The sequence below is a fragment of the Canis aureus genome, chromosome 1 (genome assembly GCF_053574225.1).
Source record: "Canis aureus isolate CA01 chromosome 1, VMU_Caureus_v.1.0, whole genome shotgun sequence".
NCBI lineage: Eukaryota > Metazoa > Chordata > Mammalia > Carnivora > Canidae > Canis > Canis aureus.
Window position 1 is genome coordinate 112,547,097 of NC_135611.1, and position 25,995 is coordinate 112,573,091.

Consider the following 25,995-nt stretch of genomic DNA (forward strand, 5'->3'; position numbering starts at 1 on the left):
TTTAAATGTTGGTCTCTATGAATTCTTGTTAACATACTAGGAATAAAAGGTCTAGTACAGTAGTTAGGGACACAAACTCTGGGGTCAAACTGCCCAAGTTCAGAATCTCAGCTCCACCACTTACACATTGCATTAACTTGGTCCTGCTACTTAACTTCTCTGTGCCTTCATTTCTTCATCTGAAAAATAGCAATTACATTAGCACTTAATTCCTAGAAATGTATGAGGATTAATTGAATTAATAAATAGGCACTCAATGCATATTTCTCTTATAGTAAGTATTACGTAGGTATCATCTCCATTTGAAAGGAGTGTAGCAACTGGGTATTAAGAGAGCTTAAAAATAAAAAAACAAATAAATAAAAATAAAGGGGATCCCTGGGTGGCGCAGCGGTTTAGCGCCTGCCTTTGGCCCAGGGTGCGATCCTGGAGACCCGGGGTCGAATTCCACGTCGGGCTCCCGGTGCATGGAGCCTGCTTCTCCCTCTGCCTATGTCTCTGCCTCTCTCTCTCTTTCTGTGTGACTATCATAAATTAAAAAAAAAAAAAGAGAGAGAGAGAGAGAGAGAGCTTAAGCTACGTGCCAAGGTCACACAGTTAATAAAGAACAAAGTGTGAACTTAAATCCAGGTCTGGTCTACCTGACTCTAAAGGCACATGGACATCTAAGAAATCCCAGCACTTGAAGTCTTGCATAGGGAACAACTGGGCTGGCGTAAGAGCTACAAAAGGACCCCCGCTGGAATGAAGCTCCCGGCGTCAACCTGGAGAAGTAAAAATGTGCAGGCCCAGAGCTGATCACAAGAATGTAGAGTAAAAATTTTCACTCACCCTACCCCAAGTAATTTTACACCAGTGACCTCAAGCTGAAATGAGTTTCAAAGGCAATACTGGTCTTCCTCTTCCCCCGAGCAGCCTAAGGTGACCTCCGGAGATGGTTGGCTACTCGCTGGACCCAGAAAACCCTACAAAATCATGCAAGTCGAGAGGTTCAAATCTTCGTGTTCACTTTAAGAACACACGTGAAACTACCCAAGCCATCAAGGGTATGCATATTCAAAAAGCCACCAAGTATCTGAAAGATGTCACTTTGCAGAAGCAGTATGTGCCATTCCGTCGCTACAATGGTGGAGTTGGTAGGTGTGCACAGGCCAAACAGTGGGGCTGGACACAGGGTCGGTGGCCCAAGAAGAGTGCTGAATTTTTACTGCACATGCTTAAAAATGCGGAAAGTAATGCTGAACTTAAGGGTTTAGATGTAGATTCTCTGGTCATTGAGCACATCCAGGTGAATAAAGCCCCCAAGATGTGATATAGAATCTACAGGGCTCATGGCCAGATTAATCCATACATGAGCTCTCTCTGCCACATTGAGATGATTCTTACTGAAAAAGAGCAGATTGTTCCTAAACCAGAAGAAGAGGTTGCACAGAAGAAAAAGATATCCCAGAAGAAACTGAAGAAACAAAAACTTATGGCCCGGGAGTAAATTCTGCATAGAATAAATGCAAAAAAAAAAAAAAAAAAAAAAAAAGGCAATACTGAAAAGGAAAAGAAGTCACAAAAGGACATCACGGAGTCTTAGCGAAATGTTTTCCATAGGGAGGGGAAGTACTACCCCAGTCAGAAGAAGTTTTGGCACCAGTCAGTCTGAGCATTTTTAGTGCATTAGCTACTGTCAATCTCTAGGTCTGAATGGAGTGAAGTAACTGTAATTCCCTAAAGATAATTCTGCAAGGCCTCAAATTGCCCTCCCTTCTCACTACTGATGTTCTTTTTTCTTTTTTTAAGATTTATTTATTTGAGAGAGAGAAAGAGTGGGAGGGGCAGAGGGAGAAGGAGAGAGGGAAAATTTTAAGCAGTCTCTATGCTGAATGCAGAGCTGACACAGGGTTCTATCTCAACCCTGAGATCACAACCTGAGCTGAAACCAAGAGTGGGAAGCTTAATCGACTGAGCCACCCAGGCGCCGCTCACTGCTGATGTTCGCTGCTCACTGCTGATGTTCTTAAGAGTAGCTAACCAATCTTGCTTCCAAGGCCTCACAGAACAGGCACTCACTGTCCATCTCTGGGATTGCTTGAGGGCATGTTCTTGAGTCGTGAGGAGCTGAGAGACAAGGTGAGGGACAACTGGAGCTGCCATTCCCACCATCTTACCTATTGCAACGTTTCTGAAGGAGCCTAGTTTCCTATCTCCCACAGTCACTGTGCTCCTGAAAAAGATAGACGGCACAGGAAGCTGGACTCCTGCCCCTTTCTCCTGCATCCGCCATTCTAGCATTGACCTCTCCTGTCTGGTCCTGAGAGCTCCCAAAGGCTTTCTGGTGCAAGAATCAGGTACTGAGGGAATTGGGCCCAGAAAGTCCTATCCAAGGAAAGGTCAACTATTAACAATTCAGGACAGGGGATCCCTGGGTGGCTCAGTGGTTTAGTGCCAGCCTTTGACCCAGGACGTGATCCTGGAGACCTGGGATCAAGTCCCACATCAGGCTCCCTGCATGGAGCCTGCTTCTCCCTCTGCCTGTGTGTCTGCCTCTCTCTCTGTGTGTTTCTCATGAATAAATAAAATCTTTTAAAAAAAAAAAAAAAAGGACAGGGAGCAAATTTCATTTATCTTTGAAAATTCAGCACCTGACAGTTGGAGTAGGTGACAGTATTAGTGAAATTAAATTATTCTTAAAGGTTGGAATTAGAAACAAGCCACAAACTTGACCTGTTTCCTGCTTGTCAACTTGTCTCTAATCATCCCAAAACAACATAATACCTCTGTCACCAAAGCTCTTCAGTCCTCTGGATCCTGCTCACAAATCCAAGGACAGAGAGAGTTAAATAATCAACATCTAATTTCTGAGAACCAGCCTCAACTGCTCAGGAAGGCCCGGTGTTTCATTCTCCACCTCTCCACACCCTCACACATTACATACCCGAGAATAAAACAATGTGAATTTCAGACCAGATTAAAGAAATTTCTAACACCTTTTTAATTAACTATCTGACAGCATGTTAGTAGTATTTTGCAAAAAAGAGCAGAAACAGAACAAACCAGCTCCTGAATCACTTCCTCTCAGCATCAACCAACCTAGACCCCACACTCTGAACCACAAGCACACTCAGGCACTTGTAACAGGCATGCACATTCTCAGCACCTGCACTAAACTAAATGACAGTGACACACAAGCCATCAGGATGCCACATGACTCAAATAAGTGTGCAGCGAGCCCCCAGACAATATTAAGAACATAACCCCATCACACTTCAACACAGATGAATGCTGGGAGCTAGAGCATGCACTCGTGTCTCTGTGCCTTGTATGTTCTGTTCGCTTCTGTGGAGAAAGAGGAAAACACGAAATGGAAGCCCTGATGGCTATGAAAAGAATTTCCTGCTATTTGTTTCAGGGAACCACAGGCAGGAAAGAGCCCGGAAAGTCATCCAAACATAACCCACTCCGGAAACTGAATGTGATGCTCAAGGTAAGGCTGTGAAGGAGGTGGAAGAACAGGAAAAGAAATAATATCAAACCAAAACATGAGTATTCTGTGCAATGGCAGAGAACTGCAACTAGGCCCTCCTTCCCCAGGGCCAATGGGGGCACCTGGCTCCAAAGACTCTCCCCACCACACCCACGGTGGACGTCTTCAGGCCACTGAAATAAACACAGAGCAGTGCAAGAAGAGACACCAATAGAATTGCCAACTTGCTCATTTGGGGAAAGGGAGGCACACGTGACAGAAACAGCATTCAAGGTTCTGCCTTTCTGCTACTAATCATAGAATCAGAGCTTGAGGGCAAGAAGGAACAGAAAACATTATCTCAAGGAAATTCAACTTCAGATAAGAAAACCCAAGTCCAGGGTAGGCTAGTGACTTTCTCAGGTAACACTCAGTTCACACACTACTAAGAACCAGCTCTCCTCACTCCCAGCCCCGGGCTCTCCCCCTACCTCTACAACTCCTGGAGGAGGAGGCTGCTGTGGGAATATCCCTCAAAGTGAACTGTATAAAACTCCCTTGTCCTCACTCAAGGTAGGGGTGTAACTGGATCGGCCCTCCAAATTCAGCAAGGGGTGAAATGAAGACTGTTATTTCCTCCCATTTATCTGCATTGCCTGGCTTGGAGCCCTTAGGGAGATTAACCCTCCATTTCAGAAAAGCCCACTGCCATGGGTGACAGGGTCTCTACCCCACATCCCAGGCTGTGGCTCCACTGTCCCCACTCTCACAGGGTGAAGCAGCTAAACTGCATGGAAAGCTCCACCTGCAATGCCATTGCCCCTCTCAGCATGGCCCCCACAGAGCCTGAACCCCTCCCTTGTTCCTCTGCCCTCCCCTAGTCTCTGTATCACCCAGATGGTAAGCTACACCAGGGGACAGGGAGAGAAGTGAAACCCACCTTGAGTGGAAAGAGGCAAATGAAGGGTGAAAGGAAAATGTGAATAAAGGACGCTGCCTCCAAATGCCTCCCTATCATAAATGTCAGCATGATTTCATACATTCTCGGGAAGGAATGTATCCCTCCAACAGCCCAGAGGAAGAAAACAAGCGTAGACTGCATTGTTGATTCACAGAGGGACCAGACCCAAACTGTGGGTGACTAAAGAAGCCAAGATTCCACTGCCTTCCGGAACCCAGACATCCAGCCCCCTCTCAGTAGTCTCAACTATCCATGTTAGAGAAATTCTGCTTTTGGTTGCTGCAGGGTGAGACCTGTGGATCTCAATTTTTAACAAACATCCCAGATAATTCTGATACAAATAATCAAGGACCATCTCAGAAAGTCCTACCTTCTCACTGCCCCACCTGACTCTGAGTAGCTAAGAGCACAGGTTGTGAAGTCCCCAGACCTGGCTTCAGACTCTGGCTCCTGTGCAAGAGCTGCAGAGAGCTGAGCAGATGACTGCAGTTGAGCCCCCGCATCTATAAAATGGGGTTCATAAAAGTACCCACCACATGTGTTTATGGGGAGCTCATGAGGTGATCTAGTTATTTACCATGTTTAGCACACTGCCTGGCAGGTAGTAAGTGCACAGTATTTGCTGGGTACTAGCTGTTCTACTAGTTGTCAGTTGTACTATAATTAGTAAGTACATCATGTTTTATATTGTAATATGTACATATAAAACTCATCACTCCCAAGAAACTGACAGGTCAAGTAACTTTTAAGCTAAGGATTTCTAGAGCAAGTTGCTTTGCTAGCTTAATCCTAAATTACCTCTGCCCTGTGCCCTGCTAATCTCACCACCCTTCTTCTGCCCCTGGATGCCAGGCTCTCAACGAAAGTTTAAATTTACATTGTGCTTTATTTTATGATGAATGTCAAGTGTTTTGTCAGTGTGTTCTGATTGCCTACTCTTTTCTATTAACTTTCTCCAAAGCCCTTGCTTGTCTTCCCTCCTTCCCCTCTCTTCCCTCATCGACCCACAGCCCCCATTTTCCAAATGATTTATAGACAGTTAATAAGTGATCCCTAGGCAAAGAATATCCATCTGGCCGAAACCCTGAAAAATCACTTTGATCAACAGAAAAGGTGGACAGAGAGTAGAGCTCAGGCCTGCACACCCATGGCCTTGTGCTGAGGGGACCAGGCCAAGCTGAGACAGGTTCTGGGCACACTCCCTCTTCTCCATCGCTTCCTCCACCACTTCTTCACCCCAGCCTGGCCTCCTCATAGAGCTTCTCCCCACTGTCCATACAGTATTTCCACCAGGACAGTCCACAGGCATCTCATACAAACATACCCAAAGCTGCGTTTAGCATCTCAGTCCCAGGCCAACCTATCCCTCATCCTTACCTCAGGGCAAATGGCACCTGACCCACCCAGGAGCCCAAACCACACACAGCTCCAAGTCATCGTCAGCCCCCAACCCACCACCACCCACACTGGTCACTCACCAAGGCCTGCCAGTTCTTCAAATGGCTCTCCTGCCACTGCTCTCCCAGCTCAGATCTGACTCCCAGGCAGACTCCCCGCAGCTGCAACAAACCAGATGCCAGAGCGTATGTCCTGAAACACAATCTGACCAGGTCACTTCCCACTGAAAGCCTCTGGTAGTTAGTTCCCCACTCACAGGACTTCAAACTCCTTAGGCTGGTTGTCAAGACTTTCACAATTTGGGAGAGCCCTGTTCTTCTTGCTACCAAAGAGAGCCCCAAAATAAGACCAGGCCAAAAATATCCAGTACTCCACTCTAACCTAAGAGACCAGCCACCTAGGGAACATGTCATCTCTCACACAGACATCAGCCAAAATTATTTTATATAATGGTGGATCATTGGGCCCTGAAGGGATGATATGGACTTTAATGCGGAAGATAAGGGAAAAGCATAGCCAGGATGTTCAAGCCGCAGGGCCTGTGCTCTTGTAGCCAAAGCCCCTCATTGTGCACATGCCAAAACTAAGGGCTAGAGAAACAAATCTCCTAATTCAAGGACAGAGTTTTAGTCACCAGCACCAGGGCCGAGGTCCCCTGGCCCACAATTCTGCTTCTTCTACCAAGAGGCCTAGAAGACTCTCCCAAGAACAACCATGTGGGATTCCCATAACCTTCCTTTTTTCCTGGACATAACTCAGGACTCCCCAGCACACCCCATAAGCCTGCAGATTCTCAGATGACCTGGGAGGAACAGAACAGGAAGTCTCGAGCTTTGGCACCAGTTCAGAGTGGAACTCCTAAGGCCAAACACAAGGGCCTTTGACTCTAGGTGGAAAAAAAGGCCCATTGTCTTGGTGGGTGGAATCAAACCATAATAGGAGCAAGGAAACCAGTTTTGTGCCTAGAGATGGGGACTTGGCCCTCAAACATCAGGGTGGAGAGGGGCAAGGGAGAAAGGAACACATAACATACCTTAAGAAAACAGAGGCAACTGCAACAGTTCTTACTCATTCCTGGGTTTTGTTTTCTGTTGTGTGTTTATTTGTTTTCCCTCACAGAGAGTTCTGCATGCCCTCCGAGTCCCCCAGGATCTAGGAGGACCAGGAAAAGGTGTGGCTCCCTGGAGAGTAGAAGAATCAAGATGAAATTTCGATGACTCCATAATGAGACTGTTAGTGGAGAAAGGAGCCACTCTACCATTTCCTTAATTGCTGGTGAAACCCCCCCCCCCACCACACACACACACAAAAACAACTCAGAGCTCGCTACAGATCAACAAAGGCAACAAACTCTTCCTGCAAAATACCAGGGACATATATACAGGACAGGGGGATCCTGCCCACCCCAGTACTGCAAGAAACAGGAGGGAAAGAGTAGAAAAGCCAGAGCCTTAAACAACAAATATTTCTTTCTCTTCTTTTCTTTCTTTCTTTCTTTCTTTCTTTCTTTCTTTCTTTCTTTCTTTCTTTCTTTTTATCTATCTTTTTATTTGAGAGAAAACAAGCTGGGAGCGGAACAGAGGGAAAGGGACATGCAACTCCGCACTAAGCGTGGAGCCCAAGTTGGGGCTCAATCCCACAACCCCGAGATCACTATCTGAGCCAAAATCAAGCATCAGTCATTCAACCCACTGAGCCACTCACGCTCCCCTAAACAACAAATATTTCACGAGCACATTCTCCCTGGACACCAAGTCCAAAGCTACTTGATACAATTCAGTTGTGAGAGTGTCTTGGTTTGCCCTATAACAGGTCTCTGATCTTATTCCTTGGTGCCTAGAATCTCATTCCTTTGGGTTTGATCCACTGGGGTTATGGGCCATTTAGATTTAAGAACAAAGTCTACTGTTCCTAGGCCGCGAAGGGGGAGGAGGAGGGAATCTACTGTTTCTCCCTTCCTGCCCTTGCAACAGCTGTTCCTCTGCCTCTAACACCCTTCCTTCTCCTGCTCTTGCCCTCAGCAAACTCAAAGGGCATGCTCACTCAGCAATCTTGAAGGGGCTCCCGCAGGCAGATGAGAGCTTCCCTCTCCCTGCTCCCACAGAACATTAATTTCTTAGGGTTTTGGCCATATGGATATTCTTTACCGGGGGACAGGGGTGTCACATATAACTGCCTATTTAGTCTTCTGGAAAATGGGGGCTGTGAGTAGATGAGAGGAGAGGTGAGAAGGAAGGAAGGGCTTTGGAGAAAGTTAATAGAGAAGAGCAGGCAATCAGAACACACCCTATAAACCAAGCAGCCCTCACTAATCCATTCCGTGCCCAAGTGCTATCTATGTACAGAGGTGAGTCGGTTTCCTTTATTTTTTTTTAAGATTTTATTTATTTTTTAAATATTTTTATTAGAGTTCAATTTGCCAACATATAGCATAACACCCAGTGCTTATCCCACCAAGTACCCCCCTCAGTGCCCATCACCCAGTCACCCCAACCCCCCACCGACCTCCCTTTCCACAACCTTTTGTTCATTTCCCAGAGTTAGGTGTCTCTCATGTTTTGTCACCCTCACTGATATTTTCACTCATTTTCTCTTCTTTCCCCTTTATATTTTTTTTCACTCCTTTTATTTATTTATTCATGAGAGACACAGAGAGAAAGAGAGGCAGAGACACAGGCAGAGGGAGAAACAGGTTCCATGCAGGGACCCTGACTCAGGACTCGACCCCAGGACTCCAGGATCACGCCCTGGGCTGAAGAGAGATGCTCAACCGCTGAGCCACCCAGGTGTCCCATGAGTCAGTTTCCTATTCAATGAACGCTTTTCTCCCTTTTCTGCTCTTTCCACCTGCACAGCTCAGTGCTGGATCCTCTGGTTTGGCCCCAATCCCAGGTCTCTAGTATTAGTCTAAGAAGACAAACTCAGGAGGGGCTATTTATGACATTCTGGAGTAATGATACTTAATGTTTTTATTTTTGAAAATTAAGGTAAAGTATGAAAAAGAAAATACCTATCATCTACTCAATTTTCCACCTGTAATCTAGACCTAATCATTGTTTAATATTTGGCCATATTCTTTCCAGTCTTTTTCCAGGTGGCAGATTGTAACCATCCAGAATGCAAAGATCAAATACTTTCTTTTTCCAGTTCTTACACTTCTGGAGGTCAGAAGCCCAAAATGGGTCTCACTGGCATTAAATCCAGGTGTTGACAGGCTGATATTCCTTCTGGAGGTTCAGGAGGCAGATCTGCTTCTCCACCTGTCCCCATTTCTAGGGGAATGTGTCCCCATTTCCCACATTCCTTGGCTCCCAGCCCCTCTGCCTTCAAAGCCAGCAATGGCCAGTGGATGGCCTTGCTCAACCTCACTGCTATTCTCCAATCCTGGCTCTCCTGCTTCCCTCTCTCACTTACAAGGGCACTGTGACTGCACTGGGCCCTCTTGTATAATCCTAGATGCTCTTACCATCTCAAGATCCTTAACTTCATCACATCTGCGAAGTTTCTTTTGCCAAATTAAGTAACATCCACAGGGGTTAGGATGTAGACACTTGGGGGAAGCCATCACTCTAGGTACCACAGGTACCTTTTCTGAACTCTACAACAGAAATTTCATTAGCCTTCCTTCTCTTTTCTTCTGACACACAGGCAAGAGCACAAGCTTTGAGGTGAAACACCATATCTCTCTCATGTTAACTGGCTGGATGATCCTGGATCAATCACTTCACCTCCCTGCGCCTCTTTTTCTCTCATCTATAGCACAAGGTTAATGCTCACTGCATCAGGAAAAGACAGTGAAAGGATAAGGTAGGCTGTCTGAAGCATCACACACAGTGCCTGGAGTGCAATGTACCCTTGCTAACCATCCCTTCCACCCTTTCCCTCACTGCCCCCATTTCTTTCCCCCTTTTCTCTCCCCCTCCCACCCTCATTTCCCCCTTTGTCTCCTTTCTCATCATTTAGCAAAGAATGCCCTACTACCCACCTCTTGTGACTCTGCTTCAGTGTTTCTGGTATCTGATATCTATTCAAGGCCACCACTGTATTTATATGAAGAGGTCTGGGTTTTTTATTTATTTTTTTAATAATAAATTTATTTTTTATTGGTGTTCAATTTGCCAACATACGAATAACACCCAGTGCTCATCCTGTCAAGTGCCCCCCTCAGTGCAAGTCACCCATTCACCCCCATCCCCCGCCCTCCTCCTCTTCCACCACCCCTAGTTCATTTCCCAGAGTTAGGAGTCTTTATGTTCTAGGTCTGGGTTTTTAAAAGTCCTTTTATGTTCACTTAAAACTTATATAGACTTCCTCATAACTTACAGGCGCCAGTCCCAATTCTGCGCTGTGAATCTATACATTCATTTCTTTATTTCATCCTTCTGTAGTCCTCTCTCTACTCCTTCTAAATAACAACAGTGCAGAGAGAGGAGCAGTGCCCAGACATCCCAAGGAACTCCTTTAGCAGGATGAATGCTGTTTGCAAAGATGTCCCCTAAAGCCCACTTCTAGGCTCAGCTTCCAGCAAGACCACTGAACTCTGGGACACATTTCCAGGCCCCGCCCCCAGGAACAATAACTGTGACAGAAGCCACACACTCTCTGGGAATCCTGCCATTGGATTATGACATTTTCCAGAATGTTGTTCATGAGTTACTGTGACCTAATCCTTCCACTCCTAGAAATTAACTTCTCCCTATCATTTTCATGTCCAGCTGGTCTGCCAGGACCCTGGCTTAAACGTACATCCCCACTCAGGTGACCAGCATCTCTGCCTATTGCCATTACTGTTAGAACTCACATCCACTCAGCGCTCGCTATGTGCCAGGCACCATCCTAAAGGCTGTTATGTAGCTACAGCCTCCACAAAAAAAAAAAAAAAAAAAAAAAATCCCATGAATATTATCATCCTTGTGTTAACAGATTAAAAAAACTGAGACAGAAAAGTTAAGTAATTTACCCAATATCCCACAACTCATAATCTAACTTCATCTCCCACCCAAATATTAATAATTTAATCTGGGAGGAGAACATCCTAAGATTTTGGAGATCTCCTAAATGAAATCTGTCTTTCAAAATGATTTTTGCTCCCCAACCACATTTGCAGGATTCAACAGTCAGCATTTCGTTTTCCGTCTTGCCTTTCACACATGCACTTGTTTCCTCACACCACACTCACAATTGCACATCCCTCATAAAAGCTTGCCTTTATGAACCTCAATCTCTTTTAGGAAAAATCTCCTTTGGGAAGATCAAGTTCCTAGTCTCCATGAAGTCATTCTTACTGAACTGTCAACTATTTGCACAGCCATTCTCTGGCCACAAAAGAGGTATACTAGTGAAAGATGTAATGAGAAGCAGGAGGCTGGGAATGGTCATAAAGGGGCGGAGATTGCAAATGCAGAAACAGTCATAAAACACACCCAGGTTTGTGGCCTTTGTACAATGGCAGCCCCACCTGTCTCTTTCCATGCCTGTTGAATCTGACTTCCTTCTCAGCTTGCCCCTCCTGGGCTTGTCTTCTTAGACCAATACTAGAGACTTGGGCCTGGGGCCAAACTTGGGCACTGAGAGCTGTGCGGGTAGAGAGAACAGAAAAGGGAGGAAAGCATTCACCGCACAGGAGACCTGACTCACCTCTGTACATAGCACGGAATGGATTAGTAAGGGCTGCTTGGCAGGACTCATGGCTTAAGGACATTAGTAGGGAGTTGTACTTCCTCAATACTGTCTGAGAGCAAAGGGGAGGGTGTGGGAGGCATCACAGCGCTCTCCATTTAGAAACCCATTGTCCCTCCCTTCTCCCTCTTTTGAGTTACATTCTTCTACCCATAGGTCACTTATTCACTGAGTTGGGTTCCAGGAAAAAGTAATCTCAGTTGAATTTCTTAAAGCCCCAGCCACTCAATTCATCTCAGGAGTGTCTATCATTTTAGTGATGACCAGAAGCAATTATATTTTATTAAGGGACCAGCAGGTAATCTTGATGAGTGCCTTTGTTCCCACAATCCCTCTGAGGCTACAGAGGAAGAATGGAAGGAACCTCCTAGGTCCTGGGGAGCTTTATGTTTACACCTCACCTAATGCCCTTTGAAGCAAGTGCTATTATCCCTATTTTGCAAATGAGAAACCAAAACTCCAAGAAGTCTATTAACTTGTCTCCTGCAAGAACTTGTTAAAAAAATGGAACCAGGACTAAGATTCACATATTTCTGAATCTAAAGCTCATGTTTTCACTCCACAGCATCCTACCTGCCAGAATTCAAGGAAAGGAAAGATGACTGCTTCTAACAGAGGTACTCACAAAGGGCTTCAGTGAAGAGACAAGGTCTGAGATGGGCTTTAGAGTGAACAGTAATTCAGGAGGCTAGGCAGGAAGGCAGGGGCATTATAGGAATAAGGGAAAGAATTAAAATAAATTCTGACACAAGAAAGTAAACTGTTGGGGCGCCTCCGTAGCACAGTCAGTTAAATGTCTGATTCTTGGTTTCAGCTCTTCATGATCTCAGAATCATGAGATAGACCCCTGAGTCAGGTTCCGCACTCAGTGCAGTGTTTGTTTGTGTTTCTCTCTCCCTCTGCCACTCCCTACTATGCGCTCTTTCTCTCTCTCTCTCTCAAATGGATAAATAAATCTTTTAAAAAAAAGAAAAAAAAGAAGAAAGAAGAAAGAAAGAAAGAAAGAAAGAAAGAAAAGAAAGAAAGAAAGAAAGAAAGAAAGAAAGAAAGAAAGAAAGAAAGAAAGAAAGAAAGGAAGAAAACGAAAACTGTAAGTTGAGCAAGGCAGCAGATCGGGGCCATGCTACGGGAGCTCTGAATGGCAGCCTGAGGAATCTGAGCTTATCCTACAGATAATAGGAGTAACGTAACTGGGAAGCTTTAAGAAAGTCAGAAACATGACAGAACAACATTGTCAGGAAAATAACTCTGATAATATTAGGCAAGATGACTCAGGGAAGAGATTCTCAACTCTGGCAATTCATTAATTCCCTGTAAGCCTTTTTTCTTTGCTTTTCAGACCTTCAAAACTATTCCAAAAATAGTCCAAGTTGCCATATACCCTTCACTCAACTTCCCCAAATATTAATGTTGTAGATAAGCACAATTACCAAAATCAATATATTATCATTTATATAATACAATGAACTAATCTACAGTTCTTGTTCAAATTCTATCAACCTTTCCACTAAGGTCCTTTTTCTGGACTAGTAACCCATCTAGGATGAAAAATTGTATCTGATGCCTTTATATTCTTAGTCTTCTTTAATCTGGGCCAATTCCTGAGAATTTCTTTTACTTTCGTTAACTTAACATTTTTAAGAGCATTGGCCAATTATTCTGTGAAATGACCCTCAGTTTGAACTTATCTAATATATTCTCATGATTAAACTTAAGCTATGCATCTTTGGCAAGAATACCACAGACATGATGCTGTGCCTTCTCAGTCCATCATATCAGGCCTGTGACACTGATATCTCCCATTACTGGTGATGTTAACTTTGACCACTTGGATAAGGTTTCTCTGTAAAATAACTATTTTACTTGGAAGCTTTTAAAAATCACAAATAGGGATCCCTGGGTGGCGCAGCGGTTTGGCGCTTGCCTTTGGCCCAAGGCGCGGTCCTGGAGACCCAGGATCGAATCCCACATCGGGCTCCCGGTGCATGGAGCCTGCTTCTCCCTCTGCCTGTGTCTCTGCCTCTCTCTCTCTCTCTCTCTCTCTCTCTCTCTCTGTGACTATCATAAATAAATAAAAATTAAAAAAAATAATAATAAAATAAATAAATAAAAAATAAAAATAAAAATCACAAATACCTGGCCCACACCATAGACCAATCAAATCAGTCTCTCTGGGGATAAGGCACAGACACTGGTAGGTTTTATTTTTTATTTTTTTTTTTTTGTGGGTACTTTATTTTTTTTAATTTATTTTTTATTGGTGTTCAATTTACTAACATACAGAATAACCCCCAGTGCCCGTCATGCATTCACTCCCACCCCCCGCCCTCCTCCCCTTCTACCACCCCTAGTTCGTTTCCCAGAGTTAGCAGTCTTTACGTTCTGTCTCCCTTTCTGATATTTCCCACACATTTCTTCTCCCTTCCCTTATATTCCCTTTCACTATTATTTATATTCCCCAAATGAATGAGAACATATAATGTTTGTCCTTCTCCGACTGACTTACTTCACTCAGCATAATACCCTCCAGTTCCATCCACGTTGAAGCAAATGGTGGGTATTTGTCATTTCTAATAGCTGAGTAATATTCCATTGTATACATAAACCACATCTTCTTTATCCATTCATCTTTCGTTGGACACCGAGGCTCCTTCCACAGTTTGGCTATCGTGGCCATTGCTGCTATAAACATCGGGGTGCAGGTGTCCCAGCGTTTCATTGCATTTGTATCTTTGGGGTAAATCCCCAACAGTGCAATTGCTGGGTCGTAGGGCAGGTATATTTTTAACTATTTGAGGAACCTCCACACAGTTTTCCAGAGTGGCTGCACCAGTTCACATTCCCACCAACAGTGTATGAGGGTTCCCTTTTCTCCGCATCCTCTCCAACATTTGTTGTTTCCTGCCTTGTTAATTTTCCCCATTCTCACTGGTGTGAGGTGGTATCTCATTGTGGTTTTGATTTGTATTTCCCTGATGGCAAGTGATGCAGAGCATTTTCTCATATGCATGTTGGCCATGTCTATGTCTTCCTCTGTGAGATTTCTGTGTTACCCAGGGCAATATACACGTTTAATGCAATCCCTATCAAAATACCATGGACTTTCTTCAGAGAGTTAGAACAAATTATTTTAAGATTTGTGTGGAATCAGAAAAGACCCCGAATAGCCAGGGGAATTTTAAAAAAGAAAACCATATCTGGGGGCATCACAATGCCAGATTTCAGGTTGTACTACAAAGCTGTGGTCATCAAGACACTGTGGTACTGGCACAAAAACAGACACATAGATCAATGGAACAGAATAGAGAATCCAGAAGTGGACCCTGAACTTTATGGTGAACTAATATTCGATAAAGGAGGAAAGACTATCCATTGGAAGAAAGACAGTCTCTTCAATAAATGGTGCTGGGAAAATTGGACATCCACATGCAGAAGAATGAAACTAGACCACTCTCTTGCACCATACACAAAGATAAACTCAAAATGGATGAAAGATCTAAATGTGAGACAAGATTCCATCAAAATCCTAGAGAAGAACACAGGCAACACCCTTTTTGAACTCGGCCATAGTAACTTCTTGCAAGATACATCCACGAAGGCAAAAGAAACAAAAGCAAAAATGAACTACTGGGACTTCATCAAGATAAGAAGCTTTTGCACAGCAAAGGATACAGTCAACAAAACTCAAAGACAACCTACAGAATGGGAGAAGATATTTGCAAATGACATATCAGATAAAGGGCTAGTTTCCAAGATCTATAAAGAACTTATTAAACTCAACACCAAAGAAACAAACAATCCAATCATGAAATGGGCAAAAGACATGGACACTGGTAGGTTTTAAATGCACTCCAGGAGGGACGCATGGGTAGCTAAGCGGTTAAGTGCCTGTCTTTGGCCCAGGGCGTGATCCTGGAGTCCTGGGATTGAGTCCCACATCGGGCTCCCTGCCTATGTCTCTGGCTTTCTCTCTCTGTGTCTCTCATGAATAAATAAATAAAAATCTTTAAAAAAAATAAATAAATGCACTGCAAGTGATTCTTCAGCATCCAGGGCTGGAAACCACCAGCTTAGACAGTGAAGATTAGAGTCCTGGAAATCGATAAGGAAGCCATTCCTCAGGCCTCTTTCTAAAATAATAAAATAACAGCCAGTTCCAGGCACAATATAAATATTTTTGGACTTTGGCATGGACCCATGGTAGGGGAAAGGAAAGACCAAAAATCCCCTGATTGAGAAAGTGACAACTGAGTAGACTGCTGTCCAATAAAAAAAAAAGAAGGCAGGATGCTAAGTAAAGGGTCCAGCCCTGCTGGTCTGTTTTCTCTCCAGACTTCAAGGAAACCTTTGCTGCAAAGAAGGCACACACCATATAATTTTACTGTCATGAGCCTGATGTGAGCTGCCACTGAGGGAGAGTTATAAATCATGTGATATAAATATATGAACATATGCAAGAAGAGCACTACCAGGTACAACTGAATGAACTATTCACAGAATCTAAGTCAGAGCTACACAACCTGCCTTAACCTTGCTCTCTCCACTTGGCCTTTGTCTCTTCTGAAGTAAATAAGGACCCTGTTGTAAATTTCATGAAATAGGAAAGTGTACACATCTCCTGTCACCAGGTTATTGAAGCAATGATACCATGCTCAACTTCCTTAGCGTTATTATCTTGAGGTTTCCATAAAGAGATTTCATCAACCCTTCCCTTGCATCTGATAACATGCAAAAAGGAACACCAATTTAACCCAAATCCAGAGGCAGGAAGGACCCTGATGAGAACTATCCCTAAAGTATTCACAAATCACCAGGATCTGGTGCTGCTGGTGCAGAGGAGCTGCTGCTAGGCAGTAAGTGACAAAAGAGATGGTAGCTATGACACTCACAGAGCACTGAAAAAAAAAATGTAACTAAATTTCCCTCAACTATTACAAATCCAAGTAATAGAGGCAAGCCTCTCTACTGGGTCTCACTGAGAGCCTGGCACATAGTTAAATGCTAATACTTAGGTGAAATAATTTACAAAAGGGCAGGGTCACCTAGATCAGGAATGGCTGGGAAAGGTTTCACAAGAGGTAGGATTCAGGTTAGGCCTTTGAATCGTTAAGCCTTAGGGACACAGAGACGATGAGAAACACCAGCACGGGGAACCAGGTGTCAGGCACCACTGTAGAAGCTAATTTTGAGGGGGATTTCAGGAATGAGAAGGGGTTTGCATGTTATTTTATTTATCCCTCCCAACCACCTCATGGGGTTATTTCAGAGGATGCTGATGCTCAGGAAGAGAAAGTAACTTGACAAAGTTGGTGTTGGATCTAAGATTATTAGAAAGTAGGTGTGTCTCACTCCAAAGCCCATGCCGAGAGGACCTCCACTGAGAAAAGACTGAACGTGGTTTAGGGAACAGGAAGAGCAAGGAAGAGCAAATCTGGTGGAAAATAAGTTTAAGAAACAGGGGGGGATCCCTGGGTGGCGCAGCGGTTTGGCGCCTGCCTTTGGCCCAGAGTGTGATCCTGGAGACCTGGGATCGAATCCCACATCGGGCTCCCGGTGCATGGAGCCTGCTTCTCCCTCTGCCTATGTCTCTGCCTCCCTCTCTCTCTCTGTGACTATCATTAATTAATTAATTAATTAATTAATTAAAATAAAATTAAAAAAGAAAAAGAAACAGGGAAGTTATGTAAGCTTGCCAAAGTGGGACTATACGTTGTACAGCGATGAAAACTAGACAGAGATATTGGAACTTGATCTTGTAGTTACACAAGAGCCACTGAAGATTTTGAGTAACACAGTAACCAAAGCAACGCCCTGAGCAAAGACCAAAGGGGATAGTGGCGAAAATCGAGATTCTGCATTCCTATACCAAAGAGATGCCACTAACAACAGCAAAGAGGGGCCACACGATACAGTTCATGAGAAATAGACTACGAATCATCTTGGGTTTAAATGCACAAAGTTTTGTGCTAAAGTCATGACTTTGTTAGGCAACTCACATACTCTCTCTGGACTTCAGTTTCTCCTTATCCATAAGTTAGGTGAAGTGAGACTTAATCCCTAAATAACTACTAAAGCTTTGCTACTCAAAGTGTGGCCCACCAACCAGCAGCAACAGCATCATTCAGAAGCTTATTAGAAATGCAGCATCCGGGATCCCTGGGTGGCGCAGCAGTTTGGCGCCTGCCTTTGGCCCAGGGCACAATCCTGGAGACCCAGGATCAAATCCCACGTCGGGCTCCCGGTGCATGGAGCCTGCTTCTCCCTCTGCCTATGTCTCTGCCTCTCTCTCTCTCTCTCTCTGTGACTATCATAAATAAATAAAAATTAAAAAAAAAAAAAGAAATGTAGCATCCCAGGCCCAACCAGAGGAATCTGACCTGTACTTAAACAAGGTGATCTGTAAACACATTAAAATTTGAGACACTACTCTAAGGTGTGTTCCAGGGGCCTGAGTGGTTCAGTAGGTTAAACATCTGACTTTGGCTCAGGTCATGATTTCAGGGTCTTGGGATCCAGCCCTGCCTGGAGCCCCGTGCTCCCTCTCGCTCTGCCCTTCCTCCACTCCTGTGTGCTCTCAAGCTCATTCTCTCTCTCTCTCTCTCTCTCTCTTCTCTCTCTCTCACAAGCATGCTCACCCTCTCAAATAAAATCTTTATTTTTTAAAAAAGTATGTTCCAGTTCTAAAATGCAATGGTTTCAGACTCACCTCAATTCTGTCACTTGACAGGGGGAAAAAATTACCTATTCACTTCACTTGTGTCTGATTTATTCATTTTTCCCTCATCCCAACACCGCTGGCCCAACACCACAGACTTGCTCAGGCCTGGGTAGCATTCTTAGGAAACACCAGTGGGGCAGTGCTGCCATCTTGTGGCCATAATCCGTAAATGCACTTAACCTCCCTAATAAAATGTGATATTAGTCGGGAACCTGAGTTCCAAGCCAAGCTCTGCCCTTATAACCTTCATAAGCAACAACAAAATCATTGTGATACATTTTCAGATTTCCAGTCCCTGCGTGAACTCCCTCAGTAAACTTGTAATTTTCCAAGGAAATTTACTTGACTGTGACAGCTCTTTCTCATCCTCAGCTAGATGTGTCTGCTGCATACTCACCAGTCAGAGGCCTACTCTCTATCAGCCCTGAAATATATCTAGCACCTTTTCACAAAACAGACCTCCCCCAAATGACAATCCTGAAGTCCCTACACTCTCCTAACCCTTCCCTTTCCTGTGGGCCAGGGAAGTGTGTCTGGCAAAATGGAAACTTTGTATTCTAGGAATACAAAGCAGCAGAGCCACAGAACTACCTGCTTCCCCATTCTGGGCACTAGACCTGTATTAGAAAGCCACATCAGCTGATTTGATGACACTGGTTTTTCCTACTTGTGCAGCGGCTCAGTCACCCCACACCTCTGTTGGCATATACCTTTTATTCAGGTTTAAAAAAAAAAAAAAGATTTATTTTGGGGATTCCCTGTGTGGCTCAGCGGTTTGGCACCTGCCTTCAGCCCGGGGCGTGATCCTGGAGTCCCGGGATCAAGTCCCATGTCGGGCTCCCTGCGTGGAGCCTGCTTCTCTACCTCTGTATCTCTCATGAATAAATAAAATCTTTAAATAAAAAAAAAGATTCATTTTGAGGGCAACTCTCTCCGGTCCCCTCCCTTTTAGGAAGCTTTGTACTATCACTTTGCTATCATTCAATAAACCTTACTTTGCTGCCCACCACTCTTGTCTGGTCTACCTCTTCACTCTTTGAAGCAGCGTGACCAAGAACTGTAGGCACTGATGCAGAAAAAAATCCTGCAACATTTATGAGGGCTCATCTGGGATCTCCCCCATTGTTAAAAACAACTAAATGTGAGTAGTGGGCAGCAAGGGTCTCTCACACACGCACTCTCTCTCCCTATTTTTTTTTTGTTGTTGTTGTTGTTGTTGAAACAATGGGCACCCGCCAGCCATGTAAGAGCGATTAGCACAGCTGCCATTTTCAAGTCTCGGGTGACAGGTTCTCTGAGCCCCTTTCTGACTGATGCCCCAACAGAAGTTGAGAATGTCAGTTTGGTGAGGACTCAGAACTCATTTCGGGGCAGATGACTGGATGTGAGGGACCTAGGGAAAACCAAGCAGGAAATGAAGGGCCTGACCAAAGCTACTCTTTGGTGGACACTTGAAGGCTGTCACAGGGATCTGGTACCTTACTTGCCTGTCCAGGCATCTGAAGAGAAACTCCTCTACTACTCTTTTCTCGGCTGATTCCTCCTCTAGGAAAATGAGTGGGAAAGCCCAGAACAGTCCTCCAAACATTCTCTTGAGAGTGGTTTGGGTGGCCTCCACGAGGTCACACTCACAGTTCCATTACTGTGAGGAATGGTCTCCTATTTCTGGCTCCTATTCCAGGTATTACCAGGACTCCCCCTCCAACTGGCTACCCCACTTATGTGAAGGAATGGCCATGCAGAACAAAAGAACTAAGGTGTATCTAAGGGATCTCCTGATCTTCAGTTCCATCAGGGGTTATCCCAGGTGGATTTCCCCTCCTTGGGTGCCCCACCTTGTCCCTCCATGTGGCTATGCCAGACAGAACAAGTCTACTAAAAGAAATCTAGTATATCCATTGACTTCTAAAGGAGTCTTAAGGGTGGGGAAACCAGAGTTGCTCTCTGGAGGCAGGGCCAAGCCTGGGTAAGCACGACTACTTCTAGCACCTCACAGAAAGGGCAGGGGCTCTGGCTGTCAGTCTCGTGAGAAGTTAGAGCCAGATTATCAGGACAAGATGAGGAGGAACTAAGATGAGGGATGCCTTTGCCTCTCCCCCCACATCTCCCTGATCAACTATTAGAAATTGAGGTAAGGAATACCTTTATCTCTCTTCTTGCAGATGGGTAATTCCCTGACCAAGACCCTTACTCCTTTAGAGTCCCTTCCTGGCATTATAGGCTATCAGAGGAGTATCAGACCTATAAATAGCTCAATATTGTTTACTTAGATGCTTTCTGGGTTTTTTTTTGTTTGTTTCAAGATTTTATTACTTATTCATGAGAAACACAGAGAGAGAGAGAGGCAGAGAACCAGGCAGGAGAAGCAGGCTCCATGCAGGGAGCCCGATGTGGGACTCCAGGATCACACCCTGGGCTGAAGGCGGTGCTAAACCGCTGAGCCACCCGGGCTGCCCAGTCTTCTTGGTTTTAACCAGGCAAAGCTGCAATTCATTTTCTTTTGTTCTGGGGCATGATCACAATATAAGTTGGAGAATGAGACATGGCCACCTGAGGGACTTTGCCTTCCTAGTTTTAACTGGGAAAAAGGTGGCTCATTTTCTTTTGTTCTGATATCAGCAATGTAGGATTGATCTCAGGCTCCTGGCTACTCTATTCTGGCCACCGCCCCCCAACCCTGGGGTGGCAGTACAGTGGGGGATGGGGAGGAACAAAGGAACACCACACTCACATCAAAAGTAGATCCAGATTAATTTATCCAGATTTAAGATCAGGTCCCCTTCTCCATATCATTTGTCATCAGGGAAATACAAATCAAAACCACAATGAGATGCCACTTTACACCTGAGAATGGCTAAAATTACAAGACAGGAAACAACAATGTTGGCGAGGATATGGAGAGAAAGGGGAACCCTCTCACACTGCTGGTGGGAATGCAAGCTAGTGCAGCTACTCCGGAAAACAAAGTGGACGTTCCTCAAGAAGTTAAAAATAGAGCTACCCTATGACCCAGAAATTGCACTACTGGGTATTTACACCCAAAGATACAGATGTATTGAAACAAAGGGACACTTGCACCCCAATGTTCATAGCAGCAAAGCTCACAATAGCCAAACTGTGGAAGGAGCCACAATGTCCTTCGACAGATGAATGGATAAAGATGTGGTGTATATACACAATGGAATATTACTCAGCCACCAGAAAGGACGAATACCTACCATTTACATCAACATGGATGGAACTGGAGGATATTATGTTGAGTGAAATAAGTCAATCAGAGAAAGACAATTATCATATGATTTCACTCATGTGTGGAATATAATAAATCATGAAAAGGACCATAATGGAAGGGGGGCAACTGAATGAGGAAAAATTAGAGAGGAAGACAAACCATGAGAGACTCCTAACTCTGAGAAGTGAACAAAGGGTTACAGAAGGAGAGGTGGTGGGGGGATGGGGTAACTGAGTGACAAGCATTAAGGAGGACATATGATGAGATGAGCACTGGGTGTTATATGTTGGCAAATTGAATTTAAATAAAATAGAATTTTAAAAATAATTAAAAAATAAAAATCTTTTTTTAAAGATTTTATTGATTTATTCATGAGAGACACAGAGAGAGAGAGAGAGAGAGAGAGAGAGGCAGAGACACAGGCAGAGAGGGAAGCAGGCTCCATGCAGGAAGCCTGATATGGAACTCGATCCCGGGACTCCAGGATCACGTCCTGAACCGAAGGCAGACGCCCAACTGCTGAGCCACCCAGGCATCCCAATGAAATTAAAATCTTAAAGAAAGCTAAAAAAAAAAAAAAAAAAAGATCAGGTCCTCTTACCTGTCCACCCTAACCCTTACCTGCCTGCACTTGAGGGCTTTACAGGTAATGCTTGGAGGGGGGACCAAGGGGAAATGCTGCTACAAGACCTGAGACAAAGGGGGAACCTCAGAAAATTTTCCAAACCTGGAAAGATGTAATGTTTCTGTTAAAACAGACCCCCTCCGAGACAAAAATGCATGGGGTTCTGGTCACTGCTGAAAGATATGGAGATCAAGGGATGAGTGAGCCCAAGGGTAGCTCTAGTTTCCAACTGGAGCCCAGGCTCTACCTCCTCAAGACCCCATTTGGGATCCTCTCAGGATCTCAGCTGGGATTCTAACAATCCCCTTGGAAACTGGTATTGCCATCACTTCCAAGCCTGCATCATAGAGGAATTGAGCAGTACATGGGAGCTTCCCCCTCATTCATTTCCTGGGTTAATGGCTATAATTGGAGCCAACTGTGGTTAGTCTACCTTGGGACAGAGACTTTAAAGAATATTCCAAAGCAGCTACCAAAACTCCTTTTGTTTCAGGGAAATTTCCCTGCCTTCTCCAGCCCAATATGGACTGCATATTCCCACTTCAGTAGGGGGGAAAAAAAATAGCGTCTGTTCATCTGTCCAGCTGATAAGGTTTAGAACCGGGAATGAAACTTATTCTATCTAAGTTGGCTGAAGGTCAAATAAGCTCACATTAAAATGTCAGTTACATCTGTCTCAAAGTTTTCATGGGTAATTGTTAAGAGAGCTTTCAAAGTCTCTGGTAAAGGATATCTGGGTCTATTGGTAACCCAAACTCAGGAGAAAAACCCAAGAGCAAAAGTAAAAAATAAAAAAAGAAAATATATAAATAAATAAATAAGAAAACACAACAGTTTTCTTAGATTGAGAGAGGCTCTCATTGAATACACAGCTATCTCCCTTGGTTCTCCTGAGGCTGGTATCATTCTGAAAGACCCAATCAGCCCCAGATATTTGGGAAAAAATTGCAAAAGTTGGCTGTTGGCCTCAAAGGGACCCTCTTACAAACTGCCAGCAGGTCTTTTACAATCGGGACCAAGAGGAGAATAAGGAACAGAAGCTGAAGATGCATTCTGAGGCTTTGGTTGTGACCTTGCATGACATTGCCAACTTGGCCTCCCAAGGTTCTGGCACCAAATGCCATCCTTGTAGCTTCCCAGGACACTGGAAGTGAGAACGCCTTCAAAGGCAAACATCAAGGCCCTATAACCCTTGTCCCACTTGTGGAGAGGGACACTGGAAATTCGAATGTCCTTGGGGACCTCAGTCTGCAAGGGCTCAAGTGGCCAGTGCCCCTGATCAGGACTGATAGTGCCTGGCTATGTGGTGGTTCCTCTGAAACAGCTCACTCAAAGAACCCAGAGCCTCAAGTAATTCTGGAAATAGAAGGAAAGCCAGTCAATTTCCTTCTTGATACTGGAGCCACATTTTCTGTTCTACTTTCCACCCCAGGCCAACTGTCCAACTGCAGTGTTGTTGTTAAGGGCATCACTGGGCTACCCATGGTCATATTTTTTTCTCACCTTCTGGGATACAACTGGGAAGATCTAATTTTCTCTCACTCTTTCTTAATGCCTGAGAACCCCACACCTCTCTTGATAGCCCCTGGGTAGACTAGCAGTTGCCTCCCCTTTGTGGAGGCTGATATTAATCAGGTCTGGGCAACTTGGGCTAAAGTGTGTCAGGGCTTAACAGCAGTGCTTGTTCCCATACACCTTAAGGAACCCAGAACTTTCCCTTGTTGGAAAGGTTTTTTGGGCATAACAGGATACTGTTGCTCATAAATACCAGGATATAGAGAATAGCATGCCCCCTCTACAGGTTGATGAAAGACATCCAGACAGCCGGTACCCACCTATTAATGTGAGATCCAGAGTCAGAAAAAGCTTTTTAAAAAATCTCGAGAGAGCCTGACTCAGTGCTCCAGCTTTAAGTCTTCCTACCAGGAGGGCTTACAACTTGTATGTGACAGAAAAGGAATGGCCCTGGGTGTTCTAACACAGGCTCAAGGTCAGCCTAACAGCCAATGGAATATTTAAGCAAAGAGCTAGATCTGGTGGCTTGTGGCTGACCGATATACTTTAGGGGCAGCGGTGGCATTCCTGCTCTCTTGATTTCCAAAGCTATGAAAACTAACTCTAGGACAGGAAAAACATGAATAATAACCCATTCTCCCATCTGCAAATCCCCAGAGGTATACAGCGAGTAGGAAGTTACCCTGGGAGAGACTGGCAAATGGACTTCACACATGCCTAAAATGCATAGGTACAGGTACCTTCTTGTTTGGGCAGATACCTTCATATACTGGGTTGAGGCCTTCCCCTGTATAACCTAAAGAGCCTCAGAAATGATAAATGCACTAGTAAATCCTTCAGTTTGGACTCCCCACCTCCTTCAGAGTGATAACAGAAGGAGTATCTAAGGTTTGGGGCATTATCTATTACTTACACTGTGCCTGAAGACTTCAATCCTTGGAAAAATGAAGTAGCACAAGAAACAAGTCAAAATTGGATGTCTCTACTCCCTGTTGCCTTACTCCGAATTAGGAATACCCCCATGAAAAAGGAGTTGAGCCCCTTCGAGATCTTATATGGGAGACTCTTCCTTGTAAATGACCTGCTGATAGACAAGAGTCTTTGATTTGATAAATCATTTCATCCCTTTTGCAAGGAGCTTCCCAACTCCCAGCCCCAAAATAACCAACCTGTCCCATTTTACCCTGGGGACCAGAAGCTTGTTAGAGCCAGTCAGGGAAGGCCTGCATACAATGTTTTACCTACTTTAATAGCAGTCAAAGTGCCTGAATTTGAAGCCTGGATCCACCATTCCAGAGTCAAACCCTGCTCCCCAATGGGGCCTAACAACAAGGAACCAAAACCCCTCTGTGAACACAGAGAGGACCTCAAACTAGTCTTGAAGTGACAAGGCACAGATAATGTTACTCTTCCTATATCCCATCAAAACCATATTCCTTATTGCATTCCTTTCACCCTCACAGTACATACAGTGGAGTACAGTAAAACATCCTCCATCTCTCACGGGACCCTTGGCTGTACTCAGTCTTGCATTGGTGCTTTGGGCTTTGCCTCCTAAATGCCCCCAACTTGCTTTATATCTTCCAGAATAAAGGTCATCAAACTCCAAATGATGATTCATATGGAGCTTCATATGGAAGTCAAACCAGATATCGACAGGGGACCCGTTGATAGATCAGAATGAGAGGAACTGACTGCCACCCCATCCAATGCCCCTGACCAACAGGAAGTAGCTAAGACCGGTCATTGCCCTTTTTCCCTAACAGCAGTTAGGGTTACCTCTTCAGAGTGGAGAATGATGAACAGCTAGAAAGGCAGGCAGGGACAAGGGGTCCTTGCCTTAAGAGGAAACCACCCTTAAAAGAATTTTATACCACCCTGGAGGAAGCCCTCCACCCTTCCCCATGTGATAGGTAGATGACAAAAACCTGATTGGATGACAGACACAGGGAGGGTTAATTAGATTAAAACAGCCTGTCAACAAGCCCATAAAAACCCCTAGACTTGGGGATCCCTGCGTGGCGCAGCGGTTTGGCGCCTGCCTTTGGCCCAGGGCAGATCCTGGAGACCAGGATCGAATCCCACGTTGGGCTCCCGGTTCATGGAGCCTGCTTCTCTCTCTGCCTGTGTCTCTGCCTCTCTCTCTCTCTCTCTGTGACTATCATAAATAAATAAAAATTAAAAAAAAAAAACCTAGACTTAGAAACTCCCGTGACAACCTTTTCGGGTCCCCTTCTTCTTTGGGAGCTTTGTACTATCACTTTGCTATCGCTCAATAAACCTTGTTTTGCTGTCCCCAACCCCCACCCCCAAAAAAGATTTCTTTATTTTGAGAGAAAGAGAGAGAGTGGGGGTAGGGACAGAGGGAGAGAATCTCAAGTAGACTCCCCACTGAGCATAGAGCCTGACGCAG

At 44.6% G+C, this 25,995-nt stretch overlaps 1 long non-coding RNA gene across 15 annotated transcripts in view; it reads right to left on the reverse strand.

Annotated features, from left to right (window-relative positions):
* LOC144284823 (uncharacterized) overlaps positions 1-25,995 on the reverse strand; it is a 110,599-nt gene that overhangs the window by 41,726 nt on the left and 42,878 nt on the right. For 14 of the 15 annotated variants that reach the window (XR_013353252.1, XR_013353260.1, XR_013353262.1 and 11 more), the window contains 3 exons: positions 6,847-6,994; positions 5,894-5,974; positions 125-179 (listed from right to left, as the gene is read on the reverse strand). This is a non-coding gene — a long non-coding RNA (uncharacterized LOC144284823). The remainder of the gene's footprint in view (positions 1-124; positions 180-5,893; positions 5,975-6,846; positions 6,995-25,995) is intronic. The other variant, XR_013353259.1, reaches the window with a different exon arrangement.